This window comes from Bos grunniens, chromosome 27 (assembly GCF_055505025.1).
Source record: "Bos grunniens cultivar Pamir isolate PY7600 chromosome 27, Bosgru_T2T1.0, whole genome shotgun sequence".
Lineage (NCBI taxonomy): Eukaryota > Metazoa > Chordata > Mammalia > Artiodactyla > Bovidae > Bos > Bos grunniens.
The window spans coordinates 20088107-20107370 of record NC_141191.1 but is presented as its reverse complement, the minus strand read 5'-3'; the positions used below and the strand labels follow the sequence as shown (position 1 = coordinate 20107370).

The following is a 19264-nucleotide window of genomic DNA, read 5'->3' as shown; positions in this document are numbered from 1 at the left end:
TTATTATAATACTTAATGCAATCTGCTAAAATATAGTGTTGTGGAATCATATGAGTATATAAAATTATAAATAAAAGACTGGATATTTATTGTTCTATTTTAGTAGATGTTGAATAATCAAAAATTATTTTCCCCTACAATTAGTGGTCCAGAGGTACTCATGTGCTTTTGTTTTTACCTTTTTAGATGACGTTCCCTCTTATATCTCACTTTTAAACTGCCAATTTTTGGCTTCTATAAATACGATCCTTCTAGCAGTCATTCACTCCCTCTAAAGCATTTCCTCTAATTTTCTCTTTGGTCTGGAAAAGAGAATAATTGACTGTTTAAAAAAAATCAGTCCTTTTAGAATACGAATCTGACCATGTTCATAACCGTGCAGTAAGTGCCCACCTCATGCAGTCCGAAGCTGTTCTTCCTCGTGGTCTCCCCGCACCTCCATGACCTGCTCGCACTGCTTCCTCATCGCCTTGCCCCTCCATCCTTGCCCTTGCTCACTGTGCTCAGACCTGGGAGTGATTTACTGTCCTGGAAAACACTTTGTTTTCTCTTGCCTTAGGGTGTTTTCACTCGTTCGTTCCCTCTTTCTGAAACAGTCTCCCCAGGTATCCATCTGGTTAACTTGCTTGCATCCTTTAAACCTTTATTCAAGTTTTGCCTTCACAATGATGTCTATTGTGCATTCTCCACAGTGTCACATCCCATTATTTTTTTTCAGAGTATTTATCACCTTAGAACCTATAATATATTTTAATAATATATTATGCTTTTCTTTCTTTTTCCTCTTACTAGAATATTAGTTCCAGGAGCCAAAAATATTGGTGTTTCTTATTTATTTATCCCCTGGCACATACAATAATAGAACATCATGAAGCACATAGTAAGCACCAAGCAATATGTTTTGAATTAAATGAACACATTTTCAAATTAAGTCCAACATTTAAAAAGCCAGTAAGAGCTGTCACAGTGCACGTGTTTGAACTCCCTGAGTCACACAGCAAAATTCCCACAGGCTATCTATTTTACATATGGTAATGTATATGTGTCCAGGCTACTTCATGCCCTGTGACAACCTAGAGGGTGGGAGGTAGGAGGGAGGTTCAAGAGAGAGGGGAGATAGATAGATAGATAGATAGATGGATAGATATACTTACCTATGGCTGATGCATTATTGATGTGTGGCAGAAGCCAACACAACATTGTAAAGTGATTATCCTTCAATTAAAAATGAATACAATATTTTTAAAAAGTCAATAAGAGTAGAAAGTGTTACTGCTGATCAGTAGTAACGATTCAAAATGGTTCAAAATTTTGGTCAAAATTATTTAATCTTTATTGTGACTGCTCAGATTCATTCTAGATTAATTAAAAGATTCTTCTATTTGAGTTAGTGAGATTTGCAGATATCTTTGGATTAAAAAATTTACTATTAATAGAAAGTGAACCTATCTAATCCAAAACTTAAATTTAATCCCATATATGAACTCTAAACTTTAGCTAAAATCAAAAGAAAGAAAAAAAAGCTTGATATTCATTTATTGTTTGCTGTCTAAAACTTTTCCTAGTCATTAAGGAAAAATAGTGAAAAATGTTAGAAATAAACAAAATGTATGATTCTCCAAGATCACTACCTCATAACCTCCCTGCTGAAATACCCCTCTTATAACACCTTTGGAGTTATAGACTCCCCTACATTTATTCTGATTACTCACTGATGATTGAGCCATTCCTCCTGAATCTTGGACTCATCCTGTCTCAGCTTTGATCTGTCTCTTCCCTATGCTTTTGCTTCTCTGGACTGATTTACGACTTTTGAGCAATCTTAAGGCCTTCTCTTCTATAATTTCTACTACTGAAATAAATATGCTCTTGCTTTGCTCAACTTAAGAAATCTCAGGCCTTTGCCCTACGTAGTTATGTTTGGAATTCAGTTCCAGTTTACTCGGGCCAGGATTTTCCTGATGCCACTTAAGTTCTGGTTATATCATCTTTCTGAACTGGTGTTTTACAAAATAGCCTATCAGAATAATAATTTTAAGGTAAAAATAAACTAAGGTAATTTACATAGAAGGAAAGATAGCATCACTTTTACCCTGCCCATGATAAAATAAACATATACAACTTTCCTTAGATAAAATTTAAATAACTACAACTGTGGATCAGAAGTAATCCTATCTGAAAAACTGCTTTATGACTACTCACTGTAGACAGTGGTTGGTGGGTAGCTTAGTGTTTCTGTTACCCAGACAAGATACAAAGTCCTGTTGATGTGTTTACAAAGTCTGTTATTATACACTCTTGACTCTCAGTCAGGCTCCTTTCCAAGTTGCTCTTTTTATTTTAGGCTTCAGACTGTAATGCTTATTTTAAAGTATTCCGCACCAAAATGTAACACGGCATCTACAGCACAGTTAATAGCTAGTATATATGGTTGCAACAAGACACAGTGGAAAGTGTTAAGAAATGCTGAAGTGTCAATGTTATAGTGGTTAGCATAGCTGCCTTCCAAAAATGATATTGCTTCTGGCTCTTGATGCATGAGTTAGCCATGCAGAGATGTCAGGTAGAACTCTCCATTGACCCCTTGTTGAAGTGGAGATTCATGAGTTTAAGAGTCTACTTTGCTCTGCTTTACAACTCCTTTGGAAAAGGACACTTGAACTTTGGTTTGGTTGAGTTCATTAAGCTGCATGAAATCTCCAAGTGCCAGAGAGCAAGCCTGGCATGATCAAGTAGTGTTAACACTCTTAAAATAGTTGCTGTGACTATGAGAGAATCAATTCCTAGGCAGGTTGATAAGAAGTCCAGGGTCCCTGAGGAGGTGAAAGGGGTCTGGGGCTCTCAAAGAGGAGATAGGGGTCTGGAATTCTCAAGGAGGAGTAAAGCACAAATGCCTTTTATCCCCCTACATTCCTTAGTCACATAAAAAGTTTTTTTCTTTAAGCCCAGAAGTGATGCTTACACAACAAACAACTCAGTTTAACTCTATGCTAAGTGTATATAACAACAATGTATCCTGCTTGAGGACAGCTTCTCCTTTCTGAAAACCTTCTGACTAATTCTGTTGTCTTAAAATGTATATTATGCGAGTGGGTCTGGTAAGATCTTTCTTTTGTTAGTTCTAATCCTATCATCTTAAAATGTAGACTGTGGGAGTGGGTTTAGTAAGATCTTTACAGCCTTGAGATATTTCTTTGATTTATTGTAATAACCAATTAAAAAAGTGTATAATTCCCTTGCTAGGACGAGCGAGGCGGGCACTCTCCATCCCCCTTCTGATGCCTATGTCAGGAGCTTTCTGTGTTTCTTTTCATACTTTAATAAAACTCTGCTACTCAAAAGCTCTTGAATGATCAAGCCTGGCCCCTGGTCCAGAAGCTAAATCTTCTTCTTCGGAGATCACGAATCCAACATCATTCACTGTAAGCTTTCAAATATCCAAAATATTTTTCAAGTCCCATGAGAAGGATTTCTTCATATAATAGGTATTATTATGCTAGTACTGAGAATATTAAAACCTTAGTCAGAAAAGTCTTGGCTAACATCATATTAGAAAACTCAAATCAATTCATGTTTTTCAGTAGGGATGCTCTGAGGATTCAGTTTGCTTTCTTCTCCCTAAAACTGAACAATGAACCAGAGCAGAAAAGATAGAGTAAATTTGGTAGTTTAGGTTTTAGGGGCTCAGGTTCACTTGAATTTGAGTTATTGCTCAACTAGCACACTAATCTCTGTTTAACTGGCTGCTTGTCATCATTCTGTGCCCTAAACTGCCCTGAGTATGATAAACAGTATGGAAATAGGATTGCCTCATAAGTATGCCCAGATTTTCCTCACATAAGCTAAATTGTCAGTCAGACATATAGTGCTCTAGAGTGAGTACAAGGCTTGTATGATTATTCAAGCAAATCTTTCCTGTTTCAGAAGATATGATTTCTATTGGAAAATATGGTTTCTATCCATGAAGAAATAAATGCTAAGCTTTGTTTTTTCCTGATATCACAGAGTATCTACTGAATGCTCTAATATTAATTGGAAATGGTTTGGATTTATGCAGAATTTGAGTTTATGCTTTTGTGCCCTGTCTGATGTACACACAGTTAATCTGTTTCTCCTCCAGGCAACGATCTATCTCCCTCTATTCCATTAAGAGTATATTTAGGTATCTTATCCTGGTCATGGTCTGTGACTTCAAGGCAGGGATTATATGAGAGGCAATCAGTATTTAACTTGTTTTTTATTTCTGTTCTTCCTCAGGTAAAATAATAAAACATTTATGCTACAATAGACCAACAGTTTGGGCCCAAAATAGTTTCCTTTCTGTACAAAGGGAATTTTTATGAGCTCACCAAAATGAGCAGTAACTGCTTTTCAGAGGGACAATTAGTGTAGTAAAATAAATTCCAGGTTCTGATTTTGCCGTCATGATTGATTCATTAATAAAACATTCCAGGCATCCCTTTGACACTGAGGAAAACCAAATATTTTCAGATGTGGCCAGCTGTCAGGCAAAGGAAAAGTCTCCTCCAAGGTGTTTTCAGACATTTTATTTACTTTGTCTCCACTGAAACATTCTTTTTAATTGTCAACCACATAGTTGCAGTTGGGCTTAGCCTTTGTAATATGGATTACTTGGAAAAAAAATGAAAAAAATATTGACTGGAAAGCTGATCTTTTAATAATCTAGACATCTTTATAGAGAGTATAAGTTTTATTCACACGAAGCCTCTGTCCTTCTAATCAGATATTTTTTGATTATCTGATTAAAAATTTTTTTATTGATCTAAATACTATTTTTTTAATAGTATTTCATAGTATTTAAATCTCAATACCTTTTTTATTCTCTCAATACTACATGTCTTGGAAATTGATAAAAGCCCATAGTAGGTTGAGGGGCAATAGAGGTAGCAGATATGAGTGATCATTAAAGCTACTAGAGGAATACATTAACTAAAGAGGAAGAAAGAACTTGACAATGAATAATTAACTGAGTGATGAATAATGAGATCCTGTTGTATGAAGATATTTTGCATACTTTTTGTACTTTGTGGTCAGTTGCTTGCCCTATAATTTTATTTGACAGTGATCAGGAAACTGGCACATTAAGTGGTATCTTCATTTCCCTCTCATTCGCTCTGGTTTTCACTATCAGCATTTGAGTTATTTATTTCTAATCTGGAATCTCAGTTGAATAGTAAGAAATATGAATGCAGTGGATAATTTGGGGGGAAACAATTTATTTATTATTTGATTGATTGATTCCAAGCATTCAAAAATATACAAATAACAATTTAGTGAGGCTTCATGATATCAAACTTTATGTGCCAGAGCACCTTCACAATTAACTTGACATAACTAAATGAAATCCCTCCTGCTTCTCCTCCTCCCTCCCACCCCGTTTCCTCCATCCATTCTTCCTTCTCTCCTTTGTTTCTCCTCTCTTCTTCTTTCCTATCTTCAGTTGTCCATCTTAACTACGTTTTCTTGTAATGCCCCGAATCATATTTTGTTATTGAATGTTGTTCCTTTTGTTCGAGTTAATATTATTTAGTCTGAAGTGAATTACTTTATACAAGTCATATTCAGATATTACTGTGCATCTTTATTTTGTTGCTGAACTGCGCGCCTAGTTGCTCAGTCATGTCTGACTCTCTGCAGCCCTTTGGATTGTAGTCTGCCAATCTCTTCCGTCCATGGGATTCTCCAGGCAAGAATACTGGAGTGAGCTGCCATGGCCTCTTGCAGGGGATCTTCCTGATCAGGAATCGAACCCATGCCTCTTGTGTCTCCTGCACTGCAGGTGTGCACTTTAGCTGCTAAGCTATCAGGGAGGCTATTCTATCATAAACACTGAAATATCAAATAAATCACTTACACGTGTCACTATGCTTTTAGGGCATACTCAAGAGGAATACTGCTTTTCAAATAGCCAAAAATCATATTAGAAATCTGAATATATGTTACCATTGTTCTCAAATTCCATGTACAGTCACTGTTAATTTTAATAAGTCAACTTGATTTTGAGTTCATTCACTATTTTCCATTTGAGAGGACATGTTAATTAATATGTCAGAGGGAGTAGTGGGTTGAGATTAAAGATGATTAGTGAGGAAAAGTTAAAGAAGAACAAATTTCAGTTAACAACTTGGAAAAAAAAGAGCCATATCTCAGCTTAAATTTCAGATAGAACTCAATTAAATAGCCATTATTTGCATAGAACTGAGGTCTTATATATTACACTGCCTTAACTTTCTATTACATTTCTCATAATATCACAACTAAAGTAGTGGGCAGAAACTGACATGCATACTGTTTTATCTTAGAATGGTTATATTTGATTGAATTTTCCATGCACTGTCAACATTTCTGCTTTAGAAGGAAAAAAATATCCAAGGAAAAATAGACATCTTAAAAAGGGAGAAAGAGCTTTCCAGATTAAGCACTATTTTCCAACGTTGATAAATATTAGTTGACTTTTTATGACAGGAGATAGCAGACATTGTTGATTCACTACTCATCAACTCCTTCTTCTTTCCATGCTACCAGAATTCCATTTTTTCAGTGATGCTATATCAGGGAGCAGTACCCTATACACAGTTTGGTTTTGGTCAAAGCCAGTTATAGTAATTCCATTCCTTTTGTCGTGACTTTTATGGGTGTGAACATGTAACTCACCAACTCAATTCTGTTCCATGAAACTTGAGGACAAATTGAAGAAAAACAGGAGTGGGGGCTTCTAGAAAAGGTTTTTCTCAGTCATAAAAGGATACTAAAAAAGATGATCTCATTATACCTCTGCTCTATCTGAAATATGGGGCTTTCCAGGTGGCGCTAGTGGTAAAGAACCTATCTGCCAATGCAGGAGATGCAGGAGACATGGGTTAGATCCCTGAGTTGAGAAGATTCCCTGGAGGAGGACATGGCAATGCACTCCAGGAGTCTTGTCTGGAGGATCCTATGGACAGAGGAGCCTGGTGGGCCATGGTCCATAGGGCCACAGAGAATCAGACACAACTGAAGTGCCTTAGCACTCATGTACTATCTGAATGTGATTCCTGGAGTTGCTTCAGCCATCTTGCTAGCAAAATGAAAATGAGGCAAATGGAAGGAAGGAAGCAGAGCCAAGAAAATCACAGAGAAGTGAGAACATTCTGGCAATATGATGCCAGGTGTGGCTCTGCCTCTGGACCTATGGCTTTGCGAGGTAGTATATTATAACTACACTATTCAAGTTAATTTGAGTTGGCTTTTCTATTACTTTTAACCACATTTTTTCTATCTGATAAAACTTATTTCTTTTTAATTTAATTACCAGGCTTGTTCCTGGACTTTCTGTTTAGTAAGCCTTAGTTTAAATAAGTATTGTTAATTTTCTTACTTTAAATCAACTAAATGAAGCCAAAAAGCATTTCTAATTTTGGTTGGCATGCCTCTAATCTTTCCCCCCCACCCCCCTCCCCTCCCCCCCTCCCGTCCCCTCCCCCCTCCCCCCCTCCTCCCCCACCCCCCGCCCTCTGCCGCCACCCCCACTTACCACACCCGAGAGATTCTCACAAATCTAATCATAACACATCAGGTTGAAAACCACTTCATTGTGTTCTACCATGTAAATAGTTGCAGAAAAACCCTTAGTACATTTAAAAAAATATGATCTAGCGATCATTATTTCTTTAGTGATTTGAATACTGAAGGCATTTGAGGCTTTATTGTGTCAAAGACTGTCAGATTATATAATTTACCAAATGCAGTCAAGGTGCTTGTTTTCCCATACTTCAATCACATAGACTACTTGGAGTTAGTTTGTGGTAATATTTAGAATAACAATGAAGAAATCTATTAAAGATATAGTTGTCAATAGCATCAAATGCTTCTGAGACCAATCTATGAATCTGATATTCAAATCTGCCTTATAGCGTTTAAACTTGACTTGTTGTGCAAGACTGTATTGCCTTAGTTCCTTGTAACTTTTAAAATCCCTTTATTAACAATATTCCATAATAAACTTGACAGTGACAAAGCTTCATATCTTTTCAAAGTGGTCCCCACACTATTACTACAGGATTCTAAAGTTTTTAGCAGCTTTCATAATAACAAGTGCTACTTATTTATTGCTTAATATGGGCTAGGTACGTACACAGGCCCACAGAGGCACGTGCACACCCACCTGAAATAAAATATGCCGATGTATTGAAAATTCACTAGGAAATGGAAAAACAAGACTATTGTTGTTGACTTCTATCTTATAACATCACTTGCAGTTGTAGTAACTGTCACAGCAGCACCAGATTACTTTTTTGTGTTTCTAAAGGTAATGCAAAATTTTATGCCTCTCTAAAACTTTATTATATTTTTATGAAACAATTTGGCTAATATAGCACTTGTATAATTCTAGGGTATGCAACCCAGAGAGTTTTGAAGGTGGTTGTTATTTTGAGCAACATGAAGGCCTTTTTAGCTCTATTGTCTATTTTTTAATATATTTTCTCCCTATATCTGCTCGGTCAGAGTTGAGTGAGTAGTATAATACTCTCATTCTGAAATGTTTCCCATGCATTGCTGTTGTTCTTATCCTTGGCTCCAAGGAAAATCTATTCTACAAAGCAGCAGGGATCAGGGTTGACACTAGCTTTCTTGTAATACCTTCAAGGTGTCAGAGAAAAATTTTAGAATAGAAAGGATGCTGTGGTTGCTTCCCAGAGAGAAAATCAGTTGCAAATGCAGTTATCCCTGTACCATGACAGAGGCTAAGTAGGACTGGTCCTGTGCAGAAAGCAGTGGTTCTTGCTGTGTGATCTGACTTGCATCTCTAGGTCAGAGATTTAAACATGCTGAAATATACACGTACCTTACAATTTAGCACATTTGCCTCAGCTTTCTCTTTCTATTTTGTCCACAGAGCAAATGAGGGAGGATCAGTTTGTCTGGATTCATCAGGGATAAGGAACTTAAGACAAAGGTCTGCCATGTAGGCCTGAAGAGATGTGTTCAAGGTCATAGCTCGCATTTAACCAGAAAGACAAAGACAGAAAATAAGAATTAACAGATCTATCCTGGGATTAATGGTAAATTTCAGTGAAATTTGAGAGTACCTGAGGCATTTGTCTACTTCTTGTAAAGGATAAAATAAGGTGATACCTGCATGCTTTGGCTATTTGAGTTCAAAAGGATTCTGACCAATAAATGTAGAAAGTGTGTCAGTTGTAATATAACTTCCTCAGAATGCTAATAGATAGTAGAGGGAAGAGGGCACGATTTATTTATATAACTTTGGGGAATTCTGGTTCAAATCTAGTAAACATGATTCCTGTATGACTTTCTGTATCTTTTAATGGACATTGAAAACATAACAGGTCATTATAACTTTCTAAATTAAATATATGGTGGAACTAGCACTCCGTATAAAGTTCTTCAGGAAACCTTAAAGTTAACTCTTGAACAACACACATTTCAACCATGTGGGTCCACTTATATGTGGATATCTTTCAGTAAATATGTACTACAGTATGTGCCACAGTGCTGCACAACCAGAGTTGATTGAATATGTGGGTGCTGAACTCTGGATACTGAGGGTCAACTGTAAAGTTACATGGGGGTTTCCGACTAGTCGGTAACCGTAACTCCTGAATTCTTAAGGGTAAATAAAAAGTTAGTATCTTGGCCCCTTTAAGAAATGGATTCTACTACTTTGGCACATTATTGTTCAGTTGCTCAGTTGTGTCCAACTCTTTGCCACCCCATGGAGTGCATCACACCAGGCTTCCCTGTCCTTCATCATCTCCTGGAGTTTACTCAAACTCATGCCCACTGAGTCAGTGATGCCATCCAACCATCTCATCCTCTTTTATCCTCTTTTTCTCCTGCCTTCAATCTTTCCTAACATCAGGGTCTTTACTAATGAGTCAGCTCTTCACATCAGGTGGCCAAAGTATTGGAGCTTCACTTCAGCACAGGCCCTTCAAATGAATATTCAGGCTTGACTTCCTGTAAGATTGACTGGTTTGATCTCTTTGCAGTCCAAGGGACTCTCAAGAGTCTTCTCCAACACCACAGTTCAAGAACATTAATTCTTCAGCCTTCAGCCTTCTTTATGTGTTTCTATATTCCTTGCATAAGAGTCAGTTCAGTTCAGTCGCTCAGTTGTGTCCAACTCTTTGTGACCCCATGGACCACAGCACACCAGGCTTCCCTATTCATCACCAACTCCCAGAGCTTACTCAAACTCATGTCCATCGAGTCGGTGATGCCGTCCAACCATCTCATCCTCTGTTGTCCCCTTCTCTTCCTGCCTTCAGTCTTTCCTAGCATCAGGGTCTTTTCCAATGAGTCACTTCTTCAAATCAGGTAGCCAAAGTATTGGAGTTTCAACTTCAGCATCAGTCCTTCCAATGAATATTCAGGACTGACTTCCTTTAAGATGGACTGGTTGGATCTCCTTGCAGTCCAAGAGACTCTCAAGAGACTTCAATACTACAGTTCAACAGCTTCAATTTTTTGGTACTCAGCTTTTTCTATGGTCCAACTCTCACATCTGTACATGACTACTGGAAAAACCATAGCTTGGACTAGATGGACCTTCGTAGGCAAAGTCATGTCTCTGCTTTAAAATATACTGTATAGTTTTGTCATAGCTTTTCTTCCAATGAGCAAGAGTCTTTTGATTTCATGGCTGCAGTCACCATCTGCAGTGATTTTGGAGCCCAAGAAAATACAGTCTCTCAGTGTTTCCATTGTAGATTGTCTCAATTCCTAGTGATTGTGATTTAACCACTCTTATTGTGTAAACAAAGTAGAAGTTTGACTTCTTCTGTTTTTATTTTACCTCATTCTACTAAAAGATATTCAGTCCTATGATATGAACTTTTACCTCATTTTAATTCTTGTCAGTTCCATATTTCAGGCTGTGAATCATCCCTAGACTTTAGTCATATGTCTCTAAGCAGCCTCTACAATAACTCAGTAGGATATCTTAAACCATACTCAAATATTGCCCTTAAATGAATTGTCTAGCAGGTCCTCTAAAACACAGCAAGATAATCATCACCACCACAACAGCAGTAATTACAGTTACTAGCATGTATTGAGACATCATATGTCAGACGGGCTTCCCTGGTGGTGGTGCTAGTGGTAAAGAGCCCACCTGCTAATGCAGGAGACATAAGAGACATGGGTTAAATCCTCGAGTCAGGAGGATCCCTGAATGGCAACCCACTCCAGCATTCTTGCCTGGAGACTCCCATGGATAGAGGACGTGGTGGGCTACAGCCCTTAGGGTCACAAAGAGTTGGATACAACTTAAGCAAGTTAGCCCGAACACGTATGTCAAGCACTTACATGAACGACCTTTCTTAATAACTGTAATCCTCACAATAAATCTAGTAGGTAGGCAGTTATTTCATTTTATGGTTGAAAAGAGAACCTCAGAAAGATCATGTAATTTGCTCTGTGTTCCTCAATAGAAAATTGTTGAAGCAAGATTTAAACCAAATAGTTTTCTTTTTAGAGTACGTGTGTTTAATTGCAGTTATTTCATTTCTTAATGTTTACTATTTCTGTCTACAACAGTATGAAACTGTAAAAAGCGTTAGTCATTTTGCAACCCCATGCAAAGACTCTTTGAAACCCCATGGACTGAAGCCTGCCAGGCTCCTCTGTCCATGGAATTCTCTGGACAAGAATACTGGAGTGGGTTGCCATTCCTTTCTTCAAGGGATCTTCCTGATGCAGGGAATGAACCCAGGTCTCCTGCATTGCAGGCAGATTCTTTACTGTCTTAACCATCTCAGAAGCCCCTACACCAGTATACTTTTCTGATAATAGAGGCTTAATAAACATATGGAATTGTCAAATCTAAATTAAAATTCCATTAAGCCATTTAGTGTTGTAAACTTCTTTAATTATATTTCTCACATTTGGACTATTCTTTTCATTCTTATGACCAATACGAAATGTTTCCTTCACTTGATTTTTTTTTTTTTAATTGAAGTTAAGTTGACTTAAAATGTTGTGTTAGTTTCAGGTATACAGTAAAGTGAATATGAATATATATACATATTCTTTTTTAGATTCCTTTCCATTACAGGTTAATGCAAAATATTGAGTATAATTCCCTTTTCACTCAATTTTTAGTAAAACGTTTTACTAATCTCTAAGAGGTAATAGCCCTCTCTGTTCCAACATGATTTGCATATACCTGCCAGATTAATCTTCTGCAAACATTGCTGTCATCATATCACCTACTACTCAAGCATCTATATTTGTCCTTTTTCTTAAAGATAAATTCCATAACCCATAAATGGTTTACAAAAGTTTTCACATGTAGTTTTCATTATCCTTATAAACTGAGGCTCCATTCCAATAAAGAGATCTACCAGTCGTGGCATCAATGCAGCCTCCAAATTCCTGGCTTAAGTTTTGGTATTCTGTTGTTGTTCAGTTGTTAAGTCGTGTCTGGCTCTTTGCAACTCCATGGACAGCAGCACGCCAGGCTTCCTTGTCCTTTACTATCTCCCAGAGTTTACTCAAATTCATTTCCATTGAGTCAGTAATGCTATCCAACCATCTCATCCTTTGTCTCCCATTTCTCTTCCTCCCTTTAGTCTTTCCAAGAATCAGGGTTTTTCCCCAATGAGTCAGCTTCTCGCATCAGATTACCAAAATATCGGAGCATCAGCACCAGTCCTTCCAATGAATATTCAGAGCTCATTTCCTTTAGGATTGACTGATGTGATCTCCTTGTAGTCCAAGGGAATCTCAAGAGTCTTCCCAGCACCACAATTTTAAAGATCAATACTTTGGCGCTCAGCCTTCTTTTAGTGTTGTATATGACTCTCACATCTGTATATGACTATTGGAAAACTCATAGCTTTAAATATACAGGCCTTGTCAGCAAAGTGATGCCTCTGCTTTTTAAAGTGCTGTCTAGGTTTGTCATAGGCATTCTTCTAAGGAGCAAGGGTCTTTTAACTTCATGGCTACACTCACTATCCTTAGTGATTTTGGAGCCCAAGAAAATAAAATCTTGGCATGCAGTCCTTTGATTCTAGAGCAGGCTCTTTCTCTTCATTATTCAAATTCCACCAGTGCATAAAAAATGCATTAGAATTCTTTTATAAGCTACCACATTAAAGAGTGTCAAGATATTTTGTAAGACACAGTTACAAGAAATAATTCAAATTACCTATCTGGTCTTGCTTCAGCCTGCAGTACACTTTGGCCACATTGCAGTAGCAGTGCGCTGTATAGCTACTGTCCTGAATGGAAGTTGGCCCTGTGATACAAGACTCTATCCACTTAATATACAATTATCTACAGATAATTTTTTCTTGCTGTAGTTAAGGTTTAATAATGAGATAAGTCACTTAGTTGATTATGGAGGAAGGAGGGATCTAATACACTCCTTGGAAGCCTTTGCCCATTTATTTTGTGTGATATACAAAAATTCTAAGGATAAACTGATTTCTCTCTCTCTTCCTCTAAAATTAAAAGTTATATAGTTAAATAATTTGGAGAAATTACTCAGACATCCATAAGAAAATAAAAGAAAAAGAAAATATAGTGCTAAGTCGTGTCCAACTCTTGCGATCCCACGAACTACAGCCTGCCAGGCTCCTCTGTCCATGGGATTCTCCAGGCAAGAATACTGGAATGAGTTGCCATTTCATTCACTTAAAATTCCCACCAAAAGAATGAGGAAGGAAAATAAATAATTTTGAGGGTATTTTATGTATCTTATTTCTTAGATACCCACTTAGAAACGGTTGCACACTTGGTTCTAGGATAATTCAGAGCTTAGCTGCAAAATTGAGTTCAATAATTTATCAACATTTTCTGGCATTTCTTAATATAATCCATGCCAACAATTTATATAGGAGTATTAGAGTTGATTTTTCAAATTTTTAAGCAGTGTATATAATGTTCCATCCTTTGTAAATACAGTGATAGCATTTTTCTGTAGTTCAGAAGTTGGCTAGGTCTACGAGAATAGAGGGACCTGGGGATTGAATGTATTATGATATTTAATTTGATTATTTACCTCATTATGGGTTTAGTTTCCCATCTCCCTCTGAGAGTGAAACATACACAGAATATAAGTTTTCTGAAGTATTCTAGGTATGAAATTACAGGCAGATTAAAATCTCATGAAGTGTATCACCTAACCCAAGTTAAGTGTGTATCAGTGGGAGGAAATGATGAATATTCACTTAAAATCAGTTTGCATCCTTCAATCAATCTTATAATATTATATTTCCTATTTAATTAAACAGAGGGGTTGAATCAAAAAGCCTACTTTTATTTTCTCCTGTGTGAACAAATATATACTGGGAACCTCAGTGCTGGCTCCATTCACAGTGAGTTTACAATTCAATCTAACATACAGCTTAAAATGATCTGCAATTTGATTCTTAAATTTGTAAATGCCAGGCTTGTGAATTAGACCTGAAAGGAAATGTTAAGCAGGGATTTCGAAGTCTGAATGTAAAACACAGAACAATTTGTATGTGGACGAAATTACTTGCTTCTATTACACTGTATATACTCCAGAGAGACTTTTGTCTAAAATGAAAGAAAATATTCCAATCATTTTTAAGCTATTAACATGTGGACCTTCTGATCTGTGTGATTTATTGCTATTCCCACAAGCAGTTACATATCAATCTACTATGAGCTGAGAAATATTCCCAGTTCTACAATAATTTTGGTTTTCAAATTGGAGCATAGCAGCTAAGGTACTGTCATTATGAGAACGGACCATAGGTTTTTGTAGTGAGACCTCACTTATCAATCAACACCCTTTCCTTCTTTCCCTTGCCTCTTCTCAGACATTGAGTCACATTGAATCTAATATACACCCTTTGATAAAACATTACAAGAAGGCAATGTGATGTTGATAGAACACACTTGTAATAACTACCCTACCCAACTCCAATTTCAAATAAGATGAATGATCCACCTAGCCATTTCAGCTGAAATGAGAATCTCCCATGTCCTTTCCTGGCATTGATTCCAAAGACCTAGCATTTAAAGGCTACTCCTATTGAACTTAAATCATGTTAAGTGTTTTGCAATACAGAGATGGGAATTTGAAGCTAGTAAGTGTATAAAGTTTGTAAAACAAAAATTTACTTCTGATTTAAACTCAAAATCAGATAAACAAACAAAAAAAAGAAAATTCCCGTATCGACAAAGTGAAATAGAAAATTGGGAAATTGCAAGTTCACAAAAATATTTTTCCTTCATTTTAAGCTTTTCTCCTCATGATCAAATAAATTCAGTTTTTAATTGGAATTCATCCATGCCCCTGACAGATTAGCAAATTTATATTACTAATTGCCTCAATAGCCCTTTCACTGTAAAAGATGAGGCTGGGTAATTAAGCTTTAGAAAGAAACTGTGTATCTGAGTTCTGCCTGAAATAAACTGAAATTAACATCATGAACTAACATGTACATATGCATATAATTGTCTTATGAACTTGTATGTACATAGCCATATGACTGTCTTTAATAAATTCCATATTCAAAACTTATTTTCTCAATAGCCCTTTCACTGTAAAAGATGAGGCTGGGTAATTAAGCTTTAGAAAGAAACTGTGTATCTGAGTTCTGCCTGAAATAAACTGAAATTAACATCATGAACTAACATGTACATATGCATATAATTGTCTTATGAACTTGTATGTACATAGCCATATGACTGTCTTTAATAAATTCCATATTCAAAACTTATTTTCTTTCACCACAAAAACAGCATGTTGAATAAAAATTTGCCTAATTGTTTATTATCTCTAATATACTTCCTTCTCAGCGAATAGCCAGGTTAGTTCCCAGCCTCCCTTTGGTTGAGACAGCAAAGCTTGTGCCTGAATTCTGACAAATAGGATGTGATCAGAGCAACTTAAAACACTTTCAACTCTTTATGTTTTCTTGGCTTCAAACCTCTGAGTGTTCTTCTGAATTAGCATTTTTCTCAGAAATCTCTGTAAGTGCAGGAACCAGGAAATAGCCACACTTGAATATTTCTTATGCCCAACATATATATGCTGTATAGAAAGTGAAAGTGAAGTCACTCAGTTGTGTCCGACTCTTTGCAACCCCATGGACTATAGCCCACCAGGCTTCTCTGTCCATGGGATTTTCCAGGCAAGAATACTGGAGTGGGTTGCCATTTCCTTCTCCATATGCTCTGTAATGGAAAAATAAATTGTGTTTTTAAATAAATCAGCAATGAATTATACATACATTTTCCCTATGTTCTAGCTTGCCCAGGACTTACCAAGTTTATATATATTTCTCTGGCATAATTATTAATATGGCCACCTTTCACTAACCATCCTCTGCTAAGGAGATTTTGGACTATCCTGGTAGCTCAGCCGTAAAGAATCTGTCTGCAATGCAGCAGACCTGGATTTGATCCTTGAGTTGAGAAGATCCCCTGGAGAAGGGAAAGGCTACCCACTCCAGTATTCTTGGGCTTCCCTGGTGGCTCAGTTGGTAAAGAATCTGCCTGCATTGCGGGAGACCTGGGTTGGATCCCTGGGTTGGGAAGATTCCCTGGAGAAGGGAAAGGCTACCCATTCCAGTATTCTGGCCTGGCCGTACTCCATGGACTGTATCGTCTATGTGGTTGCAAAGAGTTGGACATGATTGAGTGACTTTCACTGTACTTCACTTCACCCTCAACCTGTTGTCTTGGTTGCAGTGACCTAGCTATTGTCTTTCCTTTCCTATATAAACCAGTTGCCAGGATCTGCACAGATGAGATGATGAGTGTTGGTTCTCTTTGTGGACACATTCTCACTAGTAAGTAAGAATTGACACAGGGGAGATTCCCACTTTGCAACACGCCCTAACGCAGTAATGGATTTAGGCAGCATCAGTGGCTGCTGACACAAATTAGAGAGCTACCCGACAAGCTCCCAATACTTAGAAACCTTGCTTGCAAAACATCCAGCCCTAATCTGATTAAGCCTCCAGTTTTAAATAACAGCGTACAGGAACAAAGGACATGGTAAGTGACATTTCTGGAAGAAACTGCAAAATCCGATGGGTAGAATATTCTACAAGACAAAATAATTAGTCTCTCAAAAAAAAAAATCATGAAGAGAAAGAAAAAAAAAACGGGGTGGGGGAACCTAAAGATCAAAAGAGAGTTCTAACTATATCAACCATTTGCAACATGTGGATCTGATCTAGATCCTGATTCAAATAAGCTTAAACAAATATGATAAACATAGAAAATGTCTGGATATTTAATTATATTAAGGAATGCCTTAATTTTAGTTATATGCTGAAATATTTATAGATGAAATGATATAAAGTTGGAAATGTGATTCATAGTAATCCAGGACAAAGGAGAAAGGAGAGGTGGAATAGATGGAATAAGATTGGCCATAGCTCGATAATTGCTGAAGCTGAGTGATAGATACAATAGTTTCATTATACTATTCTCTCTGCTTTGTCTATGTTTCAGGTTTTACATATTGGATTTATATATATGTATAAAGGAATATGTGTGTGTTTCTTCCTCTACTGTGTCTCCGCTATCCTGCCTTTCAGGCAACACTTCCGTGTTATCAGTTGTCACAAGTCATGAGGGATCAGAGAGCACCTTTCTGAGCCTTCAGCCCCATTGCTTTGGTTTCAGTTTCAGATACCAGCCAGCCCTTCCAATCCTTTTGGTGAAGATTCTAGAATGCAGTTCTCATTCCCTGTGAAAGTAAGTGGTTATAAATTATAAATGAGCAAATAACTGATAAGGAATAGGGGGAAAAAAACACACAGAACAGTCATTAGTGGAAGAAATAAACAAAATGCAATAGATTCAAAATAGGAGCCACAATATATGTAACATCTACATAGTATAAACACCATCTAGTGGCTCAAGGTTAAAATCTGATGTTTACTAGATAACCTTTGACAAATCTTGGAACAACTATTCAGTCTCATTCTGTTAATTTGTAGAATAAGAAATTAGAACTCCTGTGTGATAAACTCGTATGAGCATTAAATAACGTACATGAAGATACCTGGCACATGGTAGGAGGGATTATTTTGAATTTTTATGGGCTACTGAGTACAAGTACAGAAAGGCATTGATTAATAGATAATAGTACATACACTCAGTTATTCTACCAAATATTCATCAAGTATCTACCACAAGCTATGCATTTTTCTTTGAGGATATAGCAGTGAACACAACAGAGAAATGCCTGCCTTCATAAAGCTTGCATTCTAGCAGTAATAACTCAGATACAGTACATGATTAATACAGTTTTCAGTATCTATTTCTTAAGTTTCTTTAAACTACTGTTTGAAGCAACACACACTCACACACTCTAAGAATGAATCTTCACTCTGATCTTTCTCTCACGAGAAGAGATGAACAGTGAAATTGAGGTTTACGAGCCACTTCACGCATCGGTATTCTCTGAGGGTGGGAGTACTGGTGGGTGTGTTTTCTAAGAACTTGGCCATGTACTTTCAGCGCTCCCTGAGCCAGACGGAGGCAGGTGGTTACAATCTGCAGCAGTTTTACTTAACTACTTTGCTCCATTTTGCAAGCTTTGCTTTTCTCAAGTTCAGTGACACTGCACCTGAGAACTCATCAGTATGTGGAGACATGTGCTCCTACAGTAAACATAAATCCCTCTTTTAAGAAGGAGTTAGAACAGCAAAACACAGCACTTTCCTTTGTAGAATTTGTCACTTATCATTTCAAAGGTTGTGTTTTTCCAGGGGGGAAAGGTTGTCTTGTTTTGTTTTTAAATTTGTCAGTGAGCCAAATGGAGAAGACACACAGGTGTGAGGATTTAAACGGCAGTGATTGACCTGCCCACCCACAACGAATTCTAACTAGGAAATTAAGGATGTTGCCAGTGTTTGCCAGCCTGATTGCTCTATCCAATGTTAATTTATGAGCTCTGTGATGCCTAGCATGTCACGAGGAGATCCTCCCCATTTTTCTCTAAAACCTGCTGGGACATATCATTATACCTGTGACTAAAAATAACATACGCATTCCAGGCAATGTAATTGAAGTGATTTCTTTTAATTGTTTGAAAAATAGTTTGTTAGATAGGTTCAGTCTGTCCCAGTTCCCATGATCCACGTGACATTAACGTTCTGAAGTCCCTCGGCCCCTCTTTTTGAGCAGTTAGCAAGCAGTGTTCAGTTAGGTGAGTGTTTCCACAGTGGCTGAGTTGCAAAAATTTTTTCTAAAATAATTTTGAGCTTCCTCAAATCCAAACAATCTTAATTTTCATAAT

At 37.1% G+C, this 19264-nt stretch overlaps 1 long non-coding RNA gene across 17 annotated transcripts in view; it reads left to right on the top strand.

Moving 5' to 3' along the window:
• LOC147343611 (uncharacterized) overlaps positions 1 to 19264 on the top strand; it is a 729471-nt gene that overhangs the window by 612287 nt on the left and 97920 nt on the right. For 2 of the 17 annotated variants that reach the window (XR_015156280.1, XR_015156288.1), the window contains one exon: positions 8897 to 12814. The exons of the other annotated variants lie outside the window; for them this stretch is intronic. This is a non-coding gene — a long non-coding RNA (uncharacterized LOC147343611). Of the gene's footprint in view, positions 1 to 8896; positions 12815 to 19264 lie in introns of those variants that run through there. 17 annotated transcript variants of the gene reach the window in all.